Source organism: Micropterus dolomieu, linkage group LG18, assembly GCF_021292245.1.
Source record: "Micropterus dolomieu isolate WLL.071019.BEF.003 ecotype Adirondacks linkage group LG18, ASM2129224v1, whole genome shotgun sequence".
NCBI lineage: Eukaryota > Metazoa > Chordata > Actinopteri > Centrarchiformes > Centrarchidae > Micropterus > Micropterus dolomieu.
This window is the reverse complement of record NC_060167.1, coordinates 27,819,179-27,843,675: the sequence shown is the minus strand read 5'-3', so window position 1 is coordinate 27,843,675 and position 24,497 is coordinate 27,819,179. Positions and strand designations below refer to the sequence as shown.

Sequence of the window (24,497 nt, the reverse complement as noted above, 5' to 3'; positions counted from 1 at the left end):
TCTCATTCTCTGTCCCATCTTTCAGCCTGGGATGTTAGCATGCGCAACAAGCAGCCAGTGCTTTGGCCCTTTGACAGGCAGACTGTGGGGAATAAGACGGGTGAGAACAGAAGAAGACGAAGGAGAAAGAGGCACAAGTCAAAGCGGTGCCCTCGAAGGGTCAACTCGGTTTGCTGGCGCCGCCTCATTGAGAATCGCGCAGCGTTGAGCTTAATGACCATGCATGGATGAACGGCAGAGGCCAGAGCAGTGCCGCAGAGAGGACACTGTCACGGAGGAGAAAACTGGAGAGTCAAGTGCTTGTGTGCAGGATCACAGACAAAATGACATATGAGATATGGCAAAGGAGGAATCACTACGTTGTACATTTGTTTTGACCTTCTGTGTCATTCACAAATCATGCCACCCGTCCTTCCACGTTGTCTCTCATTGTGTTGTGATCGATTGAGGGAGACAACTGGTTATTCACGAGCACCACTCTGGGTCAATACGGTTCTCCCTATCTGCCTTCAATGGGAGACTGTTTTATTCTCTCATTAAATGGGATTCGACACTGCCACCCCGTGCGCATTTAGCCGTATCTCTCCATGACAACCAATTAATGCATGTTCAGACACCTCCAGGAAATGCCCCCTACAATAACCCAGACAAAGGATACGGAGGCATTCAGCTAAACATTGGATTGCAGCATAGCGTCTCTTCCCTCCCCCACCCTCCTGAACCATAAAGGGTTAACTTCCTGTGGCCACATTTTCATTTCCTGTAGTGCTGTTCATATTGGTTGGAGGTGTTTATGTGGAACTCTCTTTCTCTGTTTATTACACTGCCAATGACAGATCAGTTTCTCTGACCCCTCTGGCTAGCTTTAAATAAAAGGAGTTTATTCCAAGGCAGCGGCCACACTGTAGACTGCTAACATGAAAGCGCCTGAAGAGTGCCAGGAAAGCAAAAGGCCAGTTAAAGGGAAATTATATTCCTAAACAAGGTTTGACAATAAACGCATGAGTGGGACAGATAAACAAAAGGTACTGTACCTCCTCTTATTGCTTTTCAACAGAGTGTATGAAAAGGCACAGGGGATTTGGTATGCTTGCTGTGCTTTGTTTACTGGTTCTACTAAATATTTTTGCTCACCTTTGGCTTTCCTCTGCTACATCTGACTCAACCATATGTTGTTTAATGGCTGGCTTGTCGTAGATGTGTAATTCAAAGTCACATTATCCCCACTTGCTCATAGAAACCTTTTAGTTAAAGTTTAGATATACTATAGGCATTAAATATGAGCAGAATCGATTTTATTTATAAAAGGTACAATGTTGTTTGTTATTATACTGCACAAGGTTGTATAACAAAACAAAGTTTGTAGTGCCTTCATGCTACACACACAGAACTTAACATATAATTAAGTGTATATTAAAATATGGTAACATATATATACACACACACACACACACACACATATATATATATATTCTACCCATGTGTATCGATTGAAAATTTTTAAATTAGCCGTAATTTTGCAGGAATTCATGAGTGGATGTGGCCATGGATCATATGTCTTTAACAGCGTCAATTTAATAGATCTGATTCAAATTGCTGTGACAGAGCAGCAAATTGCCCAAGGATAATGCAAGAAGGAAAAAAGACGATGCCATAAATGATCCAAGAAGTATAAAGACTGAAAATCAGTTCAATTTATTAGATCTTGAACAAGAATAACCCTAAAGCAAAACCCCTCAGTAGCCTTTCAAATGTTATGATACAGCGTTGACAAAAGGCGTAAGGATCCTCATACACAGACATGTCTTATATCATTACAGGCAGCCATTATGTCAGGCACTACTGAGCATGCTCCGAGATGGCCAACAGTCCATCGGGGGTCGTTGTTATCTCTTCACAGAGTCGCTTCACTCGCCGTGTTCCCCTCAAAGAGTCAATGTTGCGGCACATCAGAAAGAGCCCTCGCCTCATTAAGCCATTGATATTCTGAGATGCCGGCGCCCTGCTGAACACCATATATAGGGACACAGTGTGTGTTTTATGAAGAGACTCCACTAATACAGAGGAAAAAAGACATCATCATGTGGATATAGGTGCTGTGTGTGTGTGTTTGTGTGTGCTTGTGTGTGCGTGTGGGGGGGGATATACTTGTGTGATTATTGTGTTCCATAGAGACGGAGTGAGAGAGACAGCGTGTGTGTGTGTGTGTGTATGTGCATGTGTGTTTGGAGGGAGGGAGGACTCAGTATCACAGCCACAGCCCGAGGCAAACCCACTGTTATAAATACAGCATTCTAATGGTGACTTTATGATGTTGCCTGTGTGAGACTATGGCCCCCAGGGGACCACTTCCCCACAGCCCTTCTCCTCCCTCATCTCCCTTCGCCTTCTCCCTTTTTCTCTTATCCTCTACTATATTCTCCTGTTTCCCCTCATTCAGAATTTACGGCCTAACTGGGTAAGATAGGAGCTGTAAATCCCACCCCCTCCCCATTCCCTCTGCTGAATTATTTATCTGAAGGCCCTGTGACACAAGCAGCAGATGAGGACCCTGGTTAAGGAGATAAAAGGTGGAGAAAGTGGGGCCTAATTGACCATGATGGTGGGGTAATAGAGAAATATTCGGAGCATGTTTGGGTGGGGAGGTTTTACTACGTGCCAAAGTGTTATGTGCATACTAAAGTGGTGTTTTGGTAAATAAAAGTAGACTTGTGATTGTGTGTTTGTGCACTCACATTTGTGTGTGCTGCATGAATATCATCAGTGCTAGGGACTTAAGACATCTTGAGCTATGTGTGAGTCAGCAGCAATGTCAATGAGTCATTTGTTTCCTTTTCCATCTCCAAAGAAAACGCAGACCTGAAAACAGCGGAATGGAAAACTCTTTAATTAAATCATCCAAGCTCTCAGCGACACAATCATCTCACTGTGTAACATCTCTATCTTGCCTTTGTTTTCCCTCTACTGATGCAACCACTTCCTATATATTGCACTGTTCAAATGATAAATGGTGATAAGAGCGGGCCATTAATACACTGCACTGCAAAAGTCAAAGGGGACAGGACAGAAAAGTGTATGTGATCCCCCCCACATCCACACACACACTTGCTCTTACAGTTCTAATAGCTCTGCAGCCTCTATCAGGGCGGCCTGATTTCTCACCCTTCCATACACTGTATTAAGCAATGACATGGCTTGATCGTGTTGACCCCGGGATGTCAACCATCTCATTCCGATGACCTCCAAGTTTCATTCCACCAAATGCCTCTGGCTCGGGGCCAGGGCCCTCTATAGAGTTAGGGTGTCTGACAGGGAAGGCAAGGGACAGAGGGGGCTGCAGGGGGAGAGAGGTAAGGAGGAGGATATCTGCAACACTAATAGATCGTTATCTCTCCCCCTCACCATTGGCCTGGAAGAACACCAGGAGCAGCATGTCTACTGAGATAAATAAAAGAAAGCCTCCAGATCGATCCTCCCCACCCCTCTGATTTTCGAGAGGCCTTGCTGTGACCTTTCCACAAGATAAGGTGGTCACGAAGGTCAACCCCCCCCCCACCACCACCCGTCCATCTCTCTAAGGCAAACAAAGGGTGGGTGGTGAAGAATCAGAATGGGTAAATTTGTTCTCTAATGCTCTCCACCCACCACCCCACCTCCGGAGGGGTCCCAGGGAAGATTGACAGAGTCACAACAGCGGATTGATGAGATGACGACTGTCAGCTTGACCTTTTCTGAAATGCATCAGGGGGTCAAAAGATGGCACGTTCCCCCCGCTCGATGCAGAGGTAAGCAGTGCCACATCCCAGGCGTCACTGTCTTATTTGTGTCAAGTGACAGCAAGGGAGCAATCTAAAGAGCAGTGGTGCTGGGATCACGTCTCTGTTATTCCTCAGTTGAGAAAGGTTATAGAAACAATCTATAGGAATTTAGATTCACTGCCTGTCATCAGCATCCCACATAACAAGCCACTCTCTCCTGAGGAGGAACCCACATTCACTCTAAGACAGAAGACAACTTGCTGCTTAGGCCATTTTGGTTCATATGTATCGGTACCTGGTAGAATGTACATTTCTGTTGACAGCTGTTCTCTCGATGGTTGTTCATTGTGTCAAGACGAATCCAAGATCATTCGGTGCTTGAACAAAGAATCGTCAAAAGACTGCTGATGTCTTTCTCATTCTGTCACTCGCAAATATACTCTTAATTTACATTAGTTTCACTGGAGAATTCAGCTCCGACGCCATGTCCTTAATTAATGTGCAGTTGCATTCCCCTTGCTTTCACTTTGCAAAAGTCGATAACCTGAATTCAAGAGGCTTTTGAAACCAAACAGCAGGTTGGTGTTTACTTTGAACAGTAACCTTATAATACACTCACATAATACATAGACAGCATCAATTTGTTTTCCTCACTGTTGTCAGGTTTGACTGAATAGGGACAGCATGTTTGGTGTGCTGTAGCTCATAACCTTGACACAAGTAAATAAAGACATAAGCAAGAGTCCAGATTAGGTCTTATCTTGAGTAAAGGTGCTGCGTGGTGTCAGCTGAAGAGGCTAGGGGATGAAGATAATAACCTTTTTTTTCCAGGTGGGAGAGGACACCTTTAATTCCCTCTGTGTCCCTGTGAAGAAAGAGTATCCCTCAATGTCTTATCTCTGCATCATCTCTCTCTTCTCGCTGAGCGAAGAGCATGGACACATCTTAGAGATAGGGCAGCAGCTCCTACAGATTAGAGGCTAGCACATATCCAATCAGAGAACTGTAGTCACTGCTGCTAACAAATTCAGGGGGGAAAAAAGTTAGAGTGTGACTTGATAACATTTCAAAACGATAGCACGACATGCATAATGTACTCTGCGTAATGTACGGTATGCTCCTGTATCCCCAGCGACGGTGTATGCATGCCGAGGTTGCCAGTGACTAGAGCTAAACACTTAGTGTAATTGAAGAAGGCAATGTGCAAAAATCAAGACAGATTGGTGCTGCAAACGGGGGCCACCTCCCTGGAGCCTCAGTCTATTAACACTGTCACTCTGCTCATCAGCCCAGCACCTGCCCGTTCCCCCTCCCGGCTGACTTTAATCATGCTCACTAATAAAAGCCATTATATCACACGTAGTACATCACCTGCTGTTAACATGGTGAATGCCACATAGGCAACTTCAACAGAAAGAGATAAAAACACTAACTATAAACCCACATGGTAAACTTGACATACTTCTGGACCAACGGGATCACTCAGGCGAAATGATGAACCTCAGCCACAGGGGGGATATTATTTGGCTACCTCCCTACCTGTCTTAGAGGGACAGATAGCCCATGTGGATGTTTAGAATGATTACATGCAATAAAGATGAATTGCTCCTCCTCTGTGTTTATGACTTGGCGTCGGTGCGTTGTCAGAGGCAATATAGCAGAGATGGTAAACAGAGACAGGTGCATTTGTTTACTGCTAATGGGAGCTAGTAAAGCAACAATGCTAATGTCCTCTTCAGCAGCAGACTCTGGGCATCTGTTTGGTGGGAAGACATTATTTTCAATACACATTAGTAATCAAACAAAGCAGTCATGGCAACTGATATGTATTTTTGAGCATGGAGTAGAGTTGCATTCGCCCCTGGTCTCCTAAGGGCTAGCATGATGTGAAGGGTTATGGAGGGAATATCATTGAAATTGCAGTGTTCACTTGGGCTAGCCAAATTTATTTAAAAGGGAAAACAAAAGTAAATGGTAAAATCATTACCCATACTGCTCATTGTAAACATCCATCACAGTTTACAGACTGACTTACTGGCTAATGTTAACCTGTAGTACTTGTCACGGTTGTGACAGTTTTCCAGTGCAACGACAGATTATTGCTGACATTTTCAATTACCTCACCTCAAGTGTTTTTAATGTGTTTTTTCCCCTATTGGACTGTCATGTAAAAACGCTGTGTTCCCAGATCTTAGCATTTTCTTTAGTGGCTGTTGTCAATCAACCTTTAGAAAAGACACTATGAAAATCAGACCGATGGGGTATGAGAGACAAAGACAGATTGACATATTTACCCTTTTTGTGCACTTTATCAAGGGTCATAAAAGGGTCCTTATCCCCCTTCCTACAATAATGAACGAGAAGCCTTGTAGGCTCCAAGTCCATTGTGGTCCAAGAGAGTACAAGAGATGCCAGGGAGTGGTACAAAGCTAGTGTTGTTTTCCATAGCTTAGGTGATGATAGCTGAATTAGTCACTTCTGGCCATTTTCAATTCAACTCACTTCCTAAAAGATTTAATAATATATCAAATAATGTTGGAACAATCCACCTATTGTTAAATATATAATTCATCTTAAAGAATTAAGGAAATGTGTCGTTCTTCTGAAATTTGTGAAATGCCACTTCATAGCCAATATGAACACAATGTACTAGTGATAGACCGATTAATCAGACAGCAGATTAATTGGGCCGATATCTGTCATTTTGAGATCAGCCACTGCAAAACCCATATTGGTCCACCACTAGAATGTACTGCAGCAGAAAAATAATTTTAACAGCCTCTTTTGCTTTTTCACTTGAAACAAAGATTGGGAATCCTGGTCACTTTTCTCTCTTGCAGAGAAGAAGATCTGTGTCAACACTCTGAGGAAAAGACATTTCACTTTGCGGCGACCTCACTAATAGCAAAAGTTTATAGTTATTTGTGTGTTGTCAGGGGGAATGAGTCGTCAGTGGCTGAGGTCGACAGCGAGCCAAGTGCCTGAACACGGGCCTGTGCTGCTTTGATGGATGTAGGGAAGAATACAGTGAAGTGATGGCAGAGGAAAAACTCCCCCACCCCACCATACCCCCTACACCTACTCTCAGCTACTCCATAATGGAGAGTGCTTTCGAAGACAGCAAAGCCACAACGTGACGTCAGAATCGAGTCTCAGGGAAAAGAAATCGGGAGACAGAAGAACAAAAAAAGGGAAGGAGCGAAAGAATGAAGCGGGATGAGCTGCCAGTGAAGTGTGTTGGTTGTGCGTCAACCCCTGAGCCTCAGATGCAACACAAGGAAGGAGAAGGAGGAGGGGGTTGAAGTGGAGGGGGGAAAAGGAATAAAGGGAGGGAATAAATCAATATTTCTGCGACGTGGCCACTCAAGCCACTGCCAATGACAGCAAACATCATGAAAAGATATGGGAGCAGGGAAGGGGGAAGAAATGAAAAAGATAAGACGAGAACAGTAAAGTAAATGACATCTGAAGCCATTTCCTCCAGGGCCCTGCCTAGTGTTGAGCCTCGAGGACTCAGCGGAGTTATGGGCAGAGTTAAATTTCTATTAGCTCTGAGAGGAAATTTAAGTTCTCTGTCTGTGGAGGAAGACTCAAGTGCGACGCAAAGTACCCCCATTGTCATGTGACAGATGACAACAGGGCGACCTTAAAACAAGTCACAAGGTTCACTACTAAATAGTTACTGTCAGTGAAATTAGTTTAAAGTACATGGAAGACATCTTGTGTTAATTTAGTGCAATGAGATCCAGAGCTTTAAAGCAAGCAATTTGTGCACATAGGTCAATATAGGCATCAACTGTTGATGGTAAATTTTATTCCTAGGTGCTACTGACACCTGACAGTGGGAACAGCGATGACAGTGATGTTACAATAATGGCTGCAGTTATGCTATTGCTTTTACAACACATAGTTTCACAGCTCACAATTAGACACTTCCTCAGAGTCTTTTCTGATTGACATCCTGCAGCTGCTACTGTTATGATACTCTCCAAACAACCATAATATATAGGGACACATGAATGAACCACTGGCCTAAATGATTTCTCAGGAGGCTAGATCAAAAGACTCATTACGTGGGTTGAGTTCTTCTTAGTTCCAACCCGTCCAGTGTGCTGTATTAAGATAAAGGACATTTTGTCATGACGTGGGAGGAACCTTTCCCACCAAGATTTGACAGCCATCAGTACATCACTTTTCTTACAATAACTGGGTACGCAAGGGTGGAGGAAAACTGTTATTTTTGGAGTAAACTGATGAATCTTCTTCCTCTTCTCCCTGCTGTGGTGCCCAAAGGCATTTCAGAAAAAGATAAAACGCTTTGACTTAAAATAGTAGGAAAAAAAACTTATACATGTTGCATGACTAAGAACGTTGTTTGAAACCTGATAACAATGAATAACTCACTTTATAAAGATGGGTATAACATGTATGCCAAGAAAAATGCAGATTTTTATAAATTGCATCAACGTTTTGGGAGATTCCACGATATATTGCATTTCACAGTTAATAAAATTTTTATCGTCAAATTCCGCAATTCCATCCGCCTAATTATATTTATTTTAGTCATTCCTTCAGGAGGTGCGGGGGGGGCCCAAAACAATAGTTGGGGAAAGTCGGCAAATTTAGCTATGCCGACTTTGCTGAGCCTGCCCAATGAAAGATACACAAATAGTTATTGAAAAGCCAGGATGCTAGCTAATGCAGACATATCATGTTGGCTTGATGCAGTCAATGTACTGATTTCATTCAACGAGCTTTAGTTTAACGTCAAGCTGATAAAAATATTACTGTAAAGTTGCAGTGGGAGTTTGCCTAAGGCTGCATTCAGACTGCAGGCCAATGTGACCACAATCCAATTTTTTTTGCCCATATGTGACTCAGATCTGATCATTTAATGTGTGAACAGGCCAAGTCACATGGAATCTGATCTTTTCTAGTTCGGAATTTGGCCACTTCCATATGTGGTCAAAATCCGATACAGATCGGGGGTCTCATTTAGAAAACTGCGTAGAAATCTCACTAAAAGTGCACGTGCGGCCAAAAGCCAAAAATGGCGTCAAAAAATATTCCGACTTATAAAACCGTGCGTATGCACACTTGTAAGCAAGTTCCCTTTATAAATCACAATCAACTTGAAATGTGGCACATGTGAGGGAGCTCAATGGCCTATAAATGGTCAGTGAAACGCCCCTCACTAATATTAATACATCCTGACTGCATGAAAAAAAGGACGCAAATTCTGACGGATAAGCTGAAATTTAACTCAATGTGACACTGAGGCTCCTTTTGATGAAGCTGAAGCATGTTGTTTGGTGGGTAAAAAAACCGCACTTTCACACAGCGCTTGTGCACCGGAGGAAAGGGGGCACTGGAGCTCCAACCCTTTATAACCAATCTATCGGAAGAGGCATCCCTCCTGAGTAGTGACGTCACTGGCTGGAGAGGGACACCAACACGTTCTCATCTCAAAGCATAAGGATTTTATGCTAAAGGTACCCTTCAGCGTCCCTATGAAACGCCCCCGTTTCCTACGTTGCAGCAACACAAGGGAGGCTAACCCTACCTCACGGCCGATGTGCGCAGCTATAGGGTTAGCCGGTCGACATGCATACATTCAGTGACTTAGGTTTAGGTACTAAAACTTCTGATGGTTGTGGTAAGGGTAGGGGCTTCAGGGGGCTGTCAACACCGTTATCACGAACATAGCTAGCTAGCTAACTACTACGGGACGCCCCAGAGCCTACGCTTTGTCAGTCTTTCTCAAATTGTCGGTATATGACGCCCTGAGATGAGAACGGGCTTGGGACACACACGCAAGACGATGACGAATATTTCTTTAATAAAATAGTGTTATACTGTCCGTAACGCCAAGCAGTGCATCACATCTACACGCTGGCGCATAGCCTTAGCCTCAAAAAGGCAACGAACATCTGATTACAAAAGGCGATATGAAACTATGGTCTCGCATTTGCTTGACTGACGCACTGAAAATGTGAATCAATTGAAATGTAATTTGTCCTCCTGTTCACCTTATTTATGAGAATAAATTGTGCTGCATGCCAGTATTAATTAATATGATTCCGAATTAAACTGTACAAAATATTTCAGGCGTTCGAAACAGAATCTCCGTTTGTGTTTATTATCCTAAATCTGGATCTTTTTGTGCGCTGCAAATGATCTTAAATTGTGTGTTTTTTACGCACTTCAGGGAAAGTCAAACAGGTGTTTGTTTATTCGGAAAGGCTTTAAGCCTATAATACTCAGTGATAATATTTCGATTTATTTTACACAATAGTAGGCCTATTCATTTCAAACCAATTCATCCTTTTGCCATGTGAGTCGTCGTTTCTCATTTCTTCTCATTTCTCCTCTTTATGTGCGTACACATGGTTCAGAGTTTACTTACACATTGCACATTTTCCCGTCAAGTTTGTTTTTTTATAGATCACAACTTTTGCTTGGGAAGTGGCGTACGCACGTTTCCAGCCCTGTTTTGTACATACGCACTGTTTATAAATGAGACCCAAGACCTATTTAAATGCAACCTGAGTCTGGACACTCAGGTCAGAATTGATGCAACTTCACTCTAGAGCAGCTGTAGTCACAGTCTTGCTGTAGACGGAGTCGCGGGGAACAAAAAAGCTCCACAAAAGCCATTATTAAGGCTCACTTCGTCCTCTACCTCGCTATCATCTGCTCACAAATTCCCTGTCTTACAACTGAAATCCACTGGACCGCAAGCTCTTTTATGAGTTATGTGCATGCTTTCAGGCCGCGGACTGTTCACACCGGAGTCTGATATGGGCGACATTTAAACACTAATGTGAACTGTCAAACAAAAAAAATTGGATCTGGGGAAAAAAATCAGAAGTGAGCATTAAGGCCTACAGTCTGAACGTAGCCTAAAATTCCAGCATTTTGTGTGATGCCGTCTCCAGTGTGTCGGTTTCTGTGTTGGAATCTACTCGCTCATTATTTTGAGCATGTGCACGAGTACGCGCTTGGAAAGGTAGTGGTTGCAATCTGAAACCTCACCACTAGAGGATGTAGGAGAGAAGAGGAGACGAGTGTCTGCTGGTGGGAAGATGGGTGGGAATCGGTGGGAGTTGAGACTCTAAGTGGAGGAGCTGTCTCTTTGTGGGTAGATGTATGGAGCCCCCAGTTTCTGTATACAGAAAGACAGAGAAGGGAAAGGGAAAAAGAGGTTTGAGTGTGAGAGATGTGAAAACTGCACTGTAAAAAGTCCTTCAATGCAGTGGTGGTTCTAGACCAATTTTATTAAGGGGGCCAGGCTGGGGCCAGTTGTTTTGTCAGAGGGACACATTCAATCCGGGATAAAAGAGACAAAGGGAATGTTCAAGTTTTCAAAATGTTAGTATATAATGTAATGTTTTAGTATGTTTCAGTAACTTACAGTTATTTGTTTCAGTAACAGGATCTTTTCAGTAACTTAGTTATAATTTTATTAAATTACATTATACAAAAAAAACATTCCTGTTAACTTTAGCTCAAGTTACAGTACATTCTTTGATACAACACTTCTTTGTAGGGCTTAATGAACAGTATCAGCTCTAGTGTACGAGACTTTTTCTATTGTCTACAATGCTGCATTCAGTTTAATTTCGTCGCAAGATATTACTATGATCACTGTAGAGAAGGGCTATTCAATTGGGCCGGATTTTAAAACTAGAACACAGAGATGGGCCTGACATTTTCTCACGAGTTGGGATCATTAGGATTTTATTGACACACTTGTATTGGTAATCCTTATTGGTTCAGTTCTTTATCGATGCTTTTATCAGTCCTATTTATTACTAAATAATTGCATATTATTAAAAAAAATAATTTAACATTTCTTATTAACTAAATTGTTTCTAGAGCAGCAACATGATTTACAACAGCAAAGTCACTAATAGCTCACTGGAAACAAATCTAAAATGTCAGTAAAATAAATCATATTCCTGACAACATACTGAGTGAAGTTTAGAAAGAATGAACAGCTCAGTCCCTCCTGTCCTCCTCCTCCCTGCTGCTGGTAGAGAGGAAGGCTGGTCTATCTCAACCATCAGCTCAGTGTATAATATGCCATATTTTAATGTAGGTGGCAACTAAGCTGAACAGTCACTAAAGACTTTCACTTTAGCTTGTTTGTAACAATAAGCTATTAGCTGAACTAGCGCTGTGCTTGTAAATCCAAAACGCGCGTGTGTGGAGGCGCACTGCACACACAGAGCGGAGAGGCTGCAGGTCGGACAGTTATTGAGCCTTGATTGGCAGTGATCGGTACAGTACATTTGAAACTCAACCATGATGATAAGGAAACCATATAGTTCACTCTTTAGCTACTTCCATTCACTATACATTTAGTTGTACTTTTGTTGTCATATCTGTTAGATTATGTGCTGGCTACATGGAGGCTGATTCACAGCTTCAATGGCCCTGTCCATACGACTTTATTTTCAAATGTAAATTTCTTTCAACAAATAAATAGAAAGGAAAAGAAAATTTAAGTTACAGAAAAGTAAAAAGTGTGAATGTTCCAGTAACTTGCCATTTTCTACCATAAAATTGATTTTGTTGTACTTCCTAAAAAATATTTTTTCACAAAACTCAGTTTAAGGACCTATGTCATAAGTAAATCGTCAGGACACGCCAACTTTTCAGTTAGTAACCATAGCAACAGCACAACTCGTCTGGGCATGTCTCACACACGGCTGTAACGGACTTGACCAAACTGCTGTGCTGACCTGACCAGCGTTTTCAGCTGAGCTGCGGACAATACATCACTAAACATATGTAAGTAACCATTTTTACTTGTAAAAGTTTAATTTTACTCAAATTTGCATGGCTATATTACGTTTTCTCATGCTAGAAAACCACTCAGTTTTACTTAGTTACTGACATTTAACTGATATAATAACCCCCTTTACCACTGCATAGTACCAGCTTGACTCTTCTCGCCTTTGTTTGGTTTTCCACTGGGGAAAAGTTGTACCTGTACCTGCTTCCAGGTACTTTTTTTCTTATCACCTCCGTTGAGGTTCCAAGCGAGCTGAGGCGATACAAAAATGTGATGTGAAAACACAGCAGACTACTGAATGGTCAGAGGGAATCGTCACTATTCACTGCATCATCATTGCGCATGCCAGACAGAAGCCAGCAACAGAAAGTTTTATATTTTACAGTTTTCATATGTCCTTTCATCACTAAATCCACTTCTGAGAAGTTGTTAGGTGAGAAATCAACTGTGCAGATTTTGAATATTGACAGTTTTACGAAAAGTGATGGCGGAACAAAAATGTGCTTGAAAGTTTTCGGATTTGAGGGGCTCCGCAAGTGGCAACGGGGCAAGCCTGCGCCAAACCGCCCGGTTACAGACCCCTCTGGTCCCACTGTCACAGAGACCCCTGCAGCAACAACGGCAGAGGAAAAAACACAGCTGTAAGGTTTTCATACGGCTTACCTGTCTTTATATTCTGAGTAATGTTGACACTTTTTAACTTAAATCAAGAGAAAGCTGTGTGTAGGTCGCTGGTGTGTGTGTTGCATTGAACATTACGTGGCGGCAGTTGTGTGTGGAGTCGCTATGACGACCAGCTACATTGAAGGGTGCCATCTCTGGGTACTATCTGCAATGGAAAACGGAGCACTAGTGATGTGCGATACCACTCAATTCCTATCCGATCCAATACCAAGTAATACCCAGGCTAGTATTGCCGATACCAATGCCACTTTTTACATATTTTATTTCTAGTTTAATGTGACCTCCCCCCTCCCGTTTCTGTATTTATGAGAGAAATAAGGAGTAGGCTGTAGCCTTACCAATTCAAAATAATAGCTGCATAATGACAAGACATCAAACTACTGTCATATTCTTTAATTATAATGAAAATATCCTGCTCAGAACTGCCGCTTCATAACATCATCCTATTGTGACAGACTTAATGTCAGATGTTTAGCGAAGTTTGTAGTGTTGCCAAAGTATTTCACTGTCTTTACACACACACACACACACACACACACACACAGCGTCATTATTACCTTCACAGCTAAAATACAGCCAGACGTGACTGTTTTTACAGTCAGCCAGTCAGTATTCAATTGCGGGAAATGTAAAGGGCTGCAGCAGCTCACTTCAAAGAAGCTCCGTCACAGAGCTGTAGTGCAAGCATGACTTTGACAGGCGGAAGGAAAAGTAGTTCCTATCAACCGAGTAGCCTATAATTAGACCATCCTGGTGGCAGTGAGATACTTATGGTAAAACACACACTCACTCCAAATTACTGAGTTTAGATATCGATACTTGTATTGATCCTAGAGCAGGAAAAGTTGGTGTCAGAAATATCGATACTTTAGGATCAATCCGCACATCACTAAGGAGCACGGCCAAACCGAGTCGAGTACAGTCGGGTAGAGGCGAGTTGAGCTGGTACTGGTAATGGAAAAACGGCATTAGAGACATTTTGGTTGTTGACAGGTAACATTATTAATGTAGTTTTAATGAATGTTAAGATATTTTGTCTCAAACAACTCGCTTAAAATAACCATGAAGCAGGCTTTGGAGAAAATTACACGAAATGAATTAATATTACTACTAGCTTTGACCAAAGCAGGATGGCGGGTCCTGCTTCTCCTCCACACTCTTAACACAGACAGCCCGGTAACAGGAGCATCCTGTGGCATAGAGAAGAACTCCACATGAAAGAATGTCCTTTTAGCGGGAGACTCACAATGGTTGGACCCTAGTGAATGGAAATAAATGTAGATAAATGCATATTTCCTAGCTTATGACGTATCATTACAGGTTTTAATGTTAACTGCTGGGTCTGTATCTCCTGCTATATTTCCTGCTTAATTGCTGTGAGAGAGTCAAATCAATTTTAATGAATCAAAGACTGGCTGTCCAAAAATCAAAACATAGCCTAGTTTTGTCAAAGTATCAATTTGTACAAAAATATTTTCATATGGTTATCTTCACCTCTTTTGTATGTGTTGCTTTTTCAGGAGACCACCAGATCTCCTCCGAGGAGCATATCAGCTACCCTACAAAGCTACAGGCCAAAAATACAGTCCAAAGATGCAGAAGGGTTAAGAGCATTCTCAGACTTCCTAAATGCCTGCCTGCAAGCCATGCCTTATGTGAAGGGTCTAGAAATATTAAGTGACTGTGAGGAAAACCAAAAGCTAACACAGAAAGTTCCTGATTGGTTAGCATCCCGTTGGAATCGCAGAGTTACGACAGCCCTCATGGAAAATAAAGAGTTTCCCACTTTTGAGGATTTCACAAAGTTTGTGTCAGTAGAAGCAGAGATAGCATGCAACCCAGTCACCTCCGGCGCCAAGGAATGTCATCACCGCCACACTTGTGATGTGTGCAAGGGAAGGCACCCGACCTGTCTCCATGATGAAAACTACAGAAAACATGAGTTTAGAGAAAGGCCTTTATCTGTTGTGAACACAGCTTTAAACGCAGCAGATGAAACCACAGTAGCCATGCCACTCAACATCACTAGAGGGGGTCAGTCCTGCAGCACTTCCATGATCGTCCCTGTGTGGGTGTCCTCTGCTACAAATCCATCCCAGGAGCAGCTTGTCTATGCATTATTAGACACTCAAAGTGACAGCACATTCATCGAAAATGAGGTAAGCAAGGAATTACAAGTAGATGCCTATCCTGTGAAACTAAAACTTGCTACCATGCTTGGAGAGAGCATGATCATGAAGAGTGAAAGGGTTTCCGGACTTCGTGTGAGAGGCTGCAATTCATGCTTTCACATTGACCTACCTCCTTCATACACAAAGGACTGCATTCCAGTGAATCATCCAGCCTGTGTCATAGAGTCGCAGTAAAGGAACTCCCTCCTGTAATGCCGTTGGATGTGTTAAGTGCCCTGGAGTCAGACTTTAAGGACACTAAAACAGACGACAAGACTGTCTCACAAGAGGATCTTGTTTTCTTGGACAAACTCAAAGAGAGGGACATTATGAAATGCCCTTGCACTTTAAGCAACCATACCTGATAACAAGAAACTCGCTGAAATCAGGCTGTCACTTACCACGGAAATTTCACAGAGATAACAAATATAAGAAGGACTACACAGCATACATGAATGAGGTCATTGAAAGAGGTGATGTTGAAGAGGTAGACGAAAACGGAACTAATGGTGAACGGTGGTATATTCCCCATCATGGCATATACCACCCTAAAAAGCCTGGTAAACTGCGCGTCGTGTTCGACTGTTCAGCAATGTACGGCGGCACAAGCCTAAATGAACACCTTCTTCCAGGCCCAGACATGATCAACAACCTAACGGGCATCCTCATACGGTTCAGACAGCATCCCGTAGCTCTCATGTGCGACAGAGAAAATGTTTCACCAGTTCCATGTCCAGAAGGATGACCGCAACTACCTGCGCTTCCTGTGGTGGAAAAAGGGAGACACAGACACACCACCTCAAGAGTTTCAAGTGAAGGTACATCTCTTCGGTGCAGTGTCATCCCCTGGCTGTGCGAACTATGGGCTGAAATACTTAGCCAAGGAAAACAGTCACTCGCATCCATAGGATCTCAGTTCATGGCAAGAGACTTTTACGTTGATGATTGAGTCACAAGTACAAAAACTGTGGAAGAGGCTATTCAGGTGGCACACGAGGCAAGAGAGATATGCGCCAAAGGTCGTCTCCGTCTTCACAAATTTGTGTCAAACAACCATGCTGTCCTACAGTGCCTACCCTCATCAGAGTGTGCAATCGATGCCAAGACAAAGGATTTGACCTTCACTAACATACCACTAGAGTGAGCATTAGGGATTCACTGGAGCATTGAGACAGATAGCTTCGGATTTAACAACACTTTGAAAGACCAACCAGCGACACGTAGAGGCATATTGTCCACTGTGGCCTCCATATATAATCCCCTTGGCTTCCTTGCACCATATGTTCTCACTGGGAAGAAGATCTTACAGGAAATGTGCCACCAAGGTGTTGGCGGGGATGACACCTGCCAGACAAACATAGCTCGATGTTACATACCTGCCAATTTTGGAGAGTTTGTAGAAACAGAGCTTCACCACTTTTCGGATGCGAGCACCAGCGGATACGGGCAATGCTCTTATCTGAGAGTCAGGAACCAAAGAGGAGACGTTCACTGTTCCCTAGCCATAGGAAATGCCCGCGTTTCTCCCACAAAGTTGATCACAATACCGAGGCTTGAATTAACTGCAGCAGTGGTCTCAGTCGGTGTCAGCAACATGCTCAGAGAGGAGCTTGGGTCTTTTAATGGGAAAGAGTACTTCTGGACAGACTCCAAGGTAGTTTTAGGCTACATAAATAACGATGCACGGCGCTTTCACACCTTTGTTGCCAACCGGGTCCAGAAGATCCACCATAGCACAACTCCCCAGCAATGGTTTTATGTCCCTACAGATGAAAACCCAGCAGGGAGAACTGTAAATTAACTGCTTACATCAAACTGGTTCACTGGTCCCATGTTCCTCTGGGAAAAGAAAATATCTACACCAAAGGATGTAGTATCGGACCTATTCATAGGAAATCCAGAAATCAAAAAAGGTACAAACGCTGCAAACAAAGACCACAGAATCAACGAGTCTTGCCGACCGCCTGTCTAAGTTTTCATCATGGTCCCGAGCCATCAAGGCTGTGGCGCGCCTTTTGCGACGGGCTAAGAAAATGATTTCAAGTGCTCTTACTACAGTAAGTGAACAGGAAAGGGCTGAGCGTGTCATAATCCAAAATCTGCAAAGTCAAGCATACAAGAAAGAAATTCAGTTGTTAAACAAAGGAAGTCAACTACCATGTCACAACAAACTGAACCACCTTGATATTTTTCTTGACACAGCATCCTCAAGGTGGGAGGAAGACTCCGCCACCCGTCCCTTGCTGACCCATTCAAGCATCCGATTGTCATCCCCAAAGAGCACCACGTGACAAAGTTGATAATAGCTCACAATCACGAAAAGACAAAGCATCAAATCCAGTGGCTTTTGGATTCCTGGAATGAGCAGAGCAGTTGCTTCATACATCCGCCAGTATGTGGTGTGTCGTAGACTCAGGAGACTCCCAGAGAGACAAAGGATGGCTGATCTTCCTGTGGAACATGTAGAGTCCTCCCCACCATTCACATATTGTGGTATGGATTGCTTTAGTCCTTTTGTCACTACGGAAGGACGGAAAAAGCATAAACGATGTGGACTGCTCTTCACCTGCTTTTGCTCACGGGTCATCCATACTGAGATACTAGAGGATTTGTCCACCGACGCCTTCATCAAGGGCCTGCGAAGCTTCATTGCTCTTCGAGGTGCAGTCCGTCAAATCCAGTGTGATCAAGGCACTAACTTTGTTGGTGCTAGGAATGAATTCACGGCAGCGCTAAAAGAGCTTAATTCACAGAGGCTGAGTATGTTTCTGTCTGAAAGGCAGTGTGACTTTGTCATGAACGCGCCCCACTCCAGTCATACAGGTGGCGTGTGGGAGCGACAGATAAAGACAGTCAGGAGTGTTCTGAACTCCACTCTATCACTTTCTGATGGCATCTCAATGACGCTTCACTAAGGACTCTACTCTATGAGGCCATGGCCATAGTCAACCACTCAGCCCCAATCATCTGATCAACATGAAATCCAGCGCAGCACTGCCTCCACCTGGCACTTTCCCTAGAGAGGACTTGTATGGAGTGAAAAGATGGCCCCACGTGCAGTATCTGGCAGAGAAACGGGAGTATCTTCACAACATCACCGCAAGGCAGCGTTGGCACTAGCTGATGAGGAATCTACTAGTAGGTGATATTGTGATGGACAGACAAACTGTTGCCCAGAGGTGAATGGAGACTTGCGAGGGTCTTAGAGACTGTCAGAGGTAAGGATGGACTCGTAAGGAGAGTGAAAATCTCATTTGGATATAAGAGACTAAACAAGAAAGGTGAGCGCCTTGGAAAACTTTCCATGGTGGAGCATCCAGTGCAGAAGTTAGTTCTGTTGTTAGAGGCTTCTTAAGCCCATGACTGTTAAAGAACACTTTCTGTCCTAATAGAAAAATTATTCGTAGTGTCATTTTATGTAAAATACTCATAATTTTGGTGGGAGTGTAAATAACCCAGTATATGTGTAGCTCTACAGAAGAAATATTATTGTTGAACAGTCATTTCAGTAGGCTTTATTATGTATTTTACCTGGTTTAAGCCCTAGTGTCTTACTTCCTGTTCTGACTAGTGGTGCTTTTATTTTGAAAGCCACCCGCTGGCACCTTAACTAGTTTTCCTGCTACATGCGACGGAAAAGAGGAGAAACAGTAACATGCACACACAGTGAAAGATTTAATGTTTTAGCACCCCTTCGAAGGGGCACAAGGTTAGTATTTATCATAATACTGTGATATTAACATGGTGGTGGTGCTGTGAAGGTGTTACACGACACATAAGCTGCGGTCAGAAGATTGTGTCATTAATTTTGCATAACTGCATTTATTGGCTGTTTAATAAATGTTGGAAACCGATACCTCTTTTCTTTGTTAAATTTATGCTAATGCTAACTAATCATTTGAAGTAAATTGCACTTTTACAACAGAAAAATTAATTGGTCAACATTTAAAGAAAATAAGTACATGAACTGATTCAACATTTCTTTCAAATGTAACTTATTTTAATTAAGTTTGATGTGGTTAAAATGCTGTCCATTTTGACAATGGCTGAACTTAATTTTTTGGCACTTTTTTGTAGACTACTTAATATTTTAGCATACTAAAATGTTTATTACTGAGTTTTCTCAACTTAAAAAAATCAAGAAGTTCGCTAAACTAACAAAAAGTGGTTGGAAAATGTTGCCTTATTTTTTTAAAGTTAGATCTAAGTAACAGTTTTTACAGTGTGAGTCAAGGGTAAATGAATGGAAAATGTATGCTTAGGTATCTGGTGTGCGGAAATGGGATGATGAGGTTTTAGATCCCAAATCTAGCTATAAAACTTAATCAAAATTGCTTTTTTACCCCATCTGCAAAAAATGGTTAAATAGAGTGGAAAAAGTGAATGGCGTCGCTTTTTAATGCTCTGGGTACCCCTGGATGTATAGGGCTCTGTGGTCAAGTTAGCATGAATACATATGCAACGTCCGGTTAAGACTTTCAAAACAAAACTAGTGGTTAACATTGTGAAACATCGCAATTTGGTTAGGTTTAGGCACCAACACTACTTTGTTAGCTTTAAGAAAACATCATGATTTGGGTTAAAATAACAACTTAGTTACAAGACTTTACTTTCATAAGTTTAATAACTTATCAATGCAATGTCAATCAATGTTGACTTTGTTTTGTGTCTCCTGGGTGAAAGTCCAGTTTCTGGCCACCCATCCACCTCCTTACTCAGACTTTTCTATTATTTAAATCCTATACCTGCTTTTAGAATTCATAAATGATGCTACAAGGCTCCCCCCGCGTCAATATGTGACGACAGAGTGTGAATGGGTTGTGATTGGTGTTGACATTACTTCTCTGTACTGCTGCACTGGAGTTTTCCAACAGTTATATAGAGTCCCTCTGCAGTGTAATTGAACCTTAACATAAGTTAACACAGTAACTGTACTGTTTCCTATTGTCTGTCAATGACTTTGGCAAGGGCATAGATTTGGTATAAAACACTTGTGTCTTTATTTGGTGTGAAACCAATGCTTTATGGTCACTTCAGCCATTTGTCACCTTAGTCATTCATGCAAGCCCAGTTTGTGGCAGAGTGAAGGGTTGCTCCTTAAATTTTTACATATTGGATTTTAATTAGGTCAGAAGAAAAGAAAAACATATGTAGGGTTTGCAAACGATGTCAAACACACTAGATATGAGAAAACACATGCATGTGACTGTCAAAAATGTGCAGAGACAGATCAATCAAGTGAGAATCAAATTTTTGATCACAACCTTAAAGTCCTATAGCCCACTTCCATAACCACCTGCCTTGCACTGAGCCTCCCAATTCCCTGCTAAATAAAGATAATGTCTCCCCACAAATAGTACAGTACATGCACACACACAGTCCTATTGTTTCCTCTGCTGTTTTCCCAGTGCATTTTATGTAATAGAGGGGGGCCTGACTTTGATAGAGCAGGTGATTTTAGGCTGTGCCGTTAGCAGCAGAGATATAGAATATCTTCCTAAGGCCCACGGATAGCACTTTTTATGAGCTGCTCATTGCTGGAACTACATCAACCTGTCCAAGGCCACCACTGCACCAGGGTCTTTAACACCCTTCCTCCATTACCCACCTCTATCATTCCCTCTATCACATAGGCCTAGTTTTTTTCCCTCTCAGTGTGTGTTTGTGTATTTTTATAGGGAGAAAAGGTAATTTATTAAAAGTGATGCTTGTAATTGTTTTCCATTTTATGTTAAAATAGACTATAGCAAATGACCTTTATGAGCCGGTGCTCATAACAACATATAGACATTAAGTATAATGAGGTAAATGTCACAATCACTGTAATTTCACAGACTATGACTTATAAATATATATTAGAATATGTAAACAAAAAAGATGATCCACAAATAGAAATCAGTGACTTGTACTTGAAAACCAGAATTTGAATGAATGCAAAATGCTGCAAATGTGAGTCATATTTTTCCACATTTGTTTTCAGAGAAAACACAGTCTAACTTGTATCTCTCTAATGAAGGAAGGAATCTGTGTGTGTTCATGTTTGTGTGTTTGTATTTTGATCATGTCAGGAATAGGGCTAAACGATTCGTTGATCACATGACACACAAGAGTAAAGCAGTCTGCAGAGGAAGCATCAACTTTGCACGTTACGCTGTACCTTGACTTGTACAACGGCCTCACGCTTGGTAGAACCTGACACCGCAGAAACTTAAGTGTCAAACAGGGAATATAATTAGCACCCGCCAAATGCGGGTAAATTGTTGTTGGTGGTGTAGCAGGTGAAATCATCAGGCCATCCGCCACTTTGGCGGACAGGGAAAATGCACAACAGAAAGACACATATCGTTAGCCTATTGTGGCGATCAGCACACTCAATGTGTCACACACAAACAGACAGCCACCAGTCAGGTCAGGAAATATCTGTGATGGCGTTTCAAACTAAACTCACCATCTCCAAAAGAGGCCCAGTCTGTCCTGAGTTACCCCAGACTAACCCCGGACTCACACAGGCGGCGTGTGCGCCGCGTTTAGTGGCGTCACAGTTTTAACCCGTCCTCAGCTCGGCGTCAACTCACATTGGAAGCGTTTCAGCAGCAGAGCGTTTAGCCCGCCCCAAGTTGTTGACTTGTTGTTTGTCATTTTGTGTGCCTCTACAACCGATCACAGCGCTCTGTGAACCGTTTCCCCCCAGTTCCCTGCAGGGCTCAATTTCCCACATGGAGCATTTCAGAATAAGAATCTTTTTGCCTTCCTGATTTTGCTGAATTGTTTAGATTTAGTTGATTTGGTAAGTTGTAGACACGAGAGGTGTCACTTGGTTTTATTTTCGTTGGCCAACTTTTGTATTTAACCTCTATTTGAGTATTTTTTTGTTTGCCTGCTGGGATACAGAAAAGGAGGTTTTTGTTGAAAGATGGAGATTTGAACCAAGATAAGGACGCATTAATTGGTGGTTGAACTGTGGGTTTTGTATTGAGCTCTTACTATATAATACACTGTGGTGAACTTAGTTTTTCTTGTCATCTGTAGGTAGGTCGACCTGATGATATTATATGATATTATTTAATGCCATGACTCGACTCTCAAATTATCTTTCTCTGAAATTATTATAATGTGATACTTTTCCACCATTGCTCAGAATAATAATTCATGCAATTCATGTATCACCTAATTTCATCATAACATACAGGCCTGGCCTACAGGAAAGAACAGTGTATGTTTAATCTAATATTGTGTTGGTCATACCATACAATGATTTATTGCTTGTCTGTTTTGAATAATATAGAAGATAAAGAGCTTAAAAGATAACCGCATATTAAATCGCATATGCAATATTGGTTAAAAAAAACGCAATTAGATTATTTTCCAAAATCGTTCAGCCCTAGTCAGGAATCCTCATAATCTGACTTCAAACGTGGTGGGTGTCTTACTCTCATTCAGGGGAATCAAATCTGATGTTTCTTGATGGCTATTTGAGAGATGTGTTGAACAAGCCACAGACTTTTTTGAATGTCTTTCGGACCTTTTCAAAGTAAAAGCTCGCAATGCTCGATAAAAAGCAAAATACTTTATCGCACTTTTATTTTGTAGGCACAATCACTTACTGAGATCTATTTCAGCACCAGCCGCTATCAAAGTAGTTATGTATTTATTTAAAAAAAAAAAAAAACAATGTGAGACGCACATTTTGAACAAACACCGCAGGGAGGCGTCACATATGCACCTTTGAATGGGCACTGCATTAGGATGTACACATTTATGTATCACAGACGGGTTTTGTGTTTACATGTGTAAGTCATAGTCTATGCATTAACATTGATATTTACACCCATAGTATATGCACACAATTACGAATGCACTCACATGTACATTTATATGACATAAAACAAGGGGAAAGACAAATTCTTCAATAGCCAAGTGCATTGTGGTCAGTCTGTGCTGTGTCACACTCCCACACACACTTTGAGCACCCCCCCCCCCCACAAACACACACGGCCAGTCACCCTTTTACTAGAGATCAGCAGTCAGTTTTGGCATTTTACATTACCAGTTGCTCTTCCTGCTTCATAAAACCCTTCCCTAACCTCACAACCACCCACTTACCATCAGCATAGTGCTCTGCTCGCTGACCCCAGATCTCTATATCAGTAATATTTCACCCTTAGATCAACAAATCCATGATAAGGCGAGGGGATGTGAGAGGTTGGGAGATAGAAGATGTGGAGGGTGGGATGCTATATCAACAGCAAAGCCAAATTATTGCCAATCAGATTTTATTCACAGCTCAACTGCTAGACAAATTGTGGCTCATGCCGTTTGCCATGGGTCAGGGCACTGCATAATTTCATTTTAATAAGTCATTTTCCAGGGTGGGATGACACTGTAACACACGCAAGTACACATGCATGAATACACACTCACACACACTCACACATCGCAGAAGTATCAAGATTGTGTGACCATGTCTTGGGGGTTGATACCTTATGGAATAAAAGAATTGGATACACCGGCAATGATCTTGAGAGTGACTTTAGTTTGAGAGAAGGGCAATACATAACAAATGGAAACTTGATTGAAAAGCTTGCACAATTCTCTCTCTTTGTTTTGATTGTATTTTGCTTAATCGACCATCAGGGAAAAGAAAAAACACAATGAAAACATATCGTAAATGAAATGTGTATTAAGATAACATTTTTACTCCTCTCACCCTTTTACCCATTCTTATTTACAAAGTTAAATATTAAAAAAGTATTATCAGTAACTCAATTGTATGTATTGTAAATGTATATATTAGTATAAATTGGTATATTTTAAATACAATTGAAGTTTTAATGTAATGGACTTGTACTTTTATTTTCACCAAACTTCCACATTATCAGTACTGAACAGCAAATGAGCACGGCACCATGAAACTGCAGGTACTATGAATGCACGAATACCAAATTATGTCGGTACATAAAACTTACCCGGATTTTGTCTTGGAGCATTTGATTTATTTTTTTTTTTAGAGATTACTCTGCACCCATCTGCTCCATTACAATTTTCCACAAGGTGTGAGTTGAGGAAAATTGATTGGATTAATAT

The 24,497-nt window shown here is 41.9% G+C and overlaps 1 long non-coding RNA gene across 3 annotated transcripts in view; it reads right to left on the bottom strand.

Moving 5' to 3' along the window:
* Positions 1-1,674: 1,674 nt before the first annotated feature.
* The window catches only part of LOC123986760, a 35,829-nt gene continuing 13,006 nt past the window's right edge, over positions 1,675-24,497 (bottom strand). Inside the window, exons 2-5 of one of the 3 annotated variants that reach the window (XR_006828965.1) lie at positions 10,794-10,923; positions 4,577-4,623; positions 2,736-2,859; positions 1,675-2,005 (exon numbers count right to left, since the gene is read on the bottom strand). This is a non-coding gene — a long non-coding RNA (uncharacterized LOC123986760). Of the gene's footprint in view, positions 2,006-2,735; positions 2,860-4,576; positions 4,624-7,586; positions 7,871-10,793; positions 10,924-24,497 lie in introns of those variants that run through there. The other 2 variants (XR_006828963.1, XR_006828964.1) reach the window with 2 other exon arrangements.